This window comes from Danio rerio, chromosome 4, assembly GCF_052040795.2.
Source record: "Danio rerio strain M-AB ecotype USA chromosome 4, GRCz13ab, whole genome shotgun sequence".
NCBI lineage: Eukaryota > Metazoa > Chordata > Actinopteri > Cypriniformes > Danionidae > Danio > Danio rerio.
This window is the reverse complement of record NC_141024.2, coordinates 36,071,001-36,072,194: the sequence shown is the minus strand read 5'-3', so window position 1 is coordinate 36,072,194 and position 1,194 is coordinate 36,071,001. Positions and strand designations below refer to the sequence as shown.

Sequence of the window (1,194 nt, the reverse complement as noted above, 5' to 3'; positions counted from 1 at the left end):
GATCTCCGGTTTACTAGACAGGCACTTTGACCAACTAAGGCTCAACGACAGACAAGGACAATTTGTTTTGCCCCTGTCTTACAACAGTAGCGCTGCACGTGTGAATGTCTGGACTTGAAATATTAAAGTCCAATTGGTTACACATTACCCCACCATGCGATATAAAGCCATTGTCCAAAGCCCTCTTCAACGAGCAGCGTTCTAAAGGATTTGAGTTTTGTTAAGAAACAGACTGTCAGTGTGTTCCTTGTGAAAACAAAAGATTTTTTGCATGAAAATTGTGTAATATGCAAAAAATTGTGTGTAGTGTTTTGAAAAAAGTGTGTTGTAAACCTGCAATTTGAGTGTAAAGCAGGAATTGTGCTTGTAGTTTAGCAGAATTGGTTCAGGGGGTTGGTGCATCAGTTACACATGTTGTAGAAATTGTGTCTGTAGTACAAGTAATTGTGTGTAAACAACTAAGAAAAAACTGTAAGTCATCAGCTTCATTGTAGAGTACTCCTAGTATCTAAGCCTGCACTGAGCAATGAAGGAAAGAAGCAAAACTGGATGTACAGATGCGTAAAATGATGGAAACTCTTCACACCTAAGTCAAGTGAAGAAAAGGGGCAAAACTTGCGACTCTGGTGGGACTCGAACCCACAACCTTTGCATGACTCAGCTCATAGCCTAGAAGTCCGACGCTATTGATTGCACCGGAGAGCTTGCGTGCTCCAGCACTGTTCCACAGAAAGCACTTTTTGGTACTCTCTGGCCTATAAAAGCCAATCTCACTACAGACTAGGCACTGCTAGGGTTCAAACCCAGAATCTTCTGTTTACTAGAGAAACACTTTGACCAACTAAGCCACAGCGTCAGACGGGAGCTAATTGTTTAATCAAAAAAAGAAAAAAACAACTTACAGCGGTAGCGCTGCATGTGTGAATGTCTGGACTTGAAATATTAAAGTCTAATTGGTTATGCATTACCACACCATGCTTTATAAAGACATTGTCCAAAGCCCTCTTGAACAAGCAGCGTTCTTAAGGATTTGAGTTTTGTTAAGTACCACACTGCTAAACAGCTTGCTGCGTAAACACTTGTAAATCTTGAGAAGAAGCAACTCTGGAAACTGTACATTAGGCACTGCTGGGATTTGAACCCAGGATCTCCTGTTTACTAGACAGGCGCTTTGACCAACTAAGCCACAGTACC

The 1,194-nt window shown here is 41.5% G+C and overlaps 1 non-coding gene across 1 annotated transcript; it reads right to left on the bottom strand.

Moving 5' to 3' along the window:
- Positions 1–1,120: 1,120 nt before the first annotated feature.
- Positions 1,121–1,194, bottom strand: trnat-agu (transfer RNA threonine (anticodon AGU)). The gene has a single exon. It is a non-coding gene; the product is annotated as a tRNA-Thr (tRNA).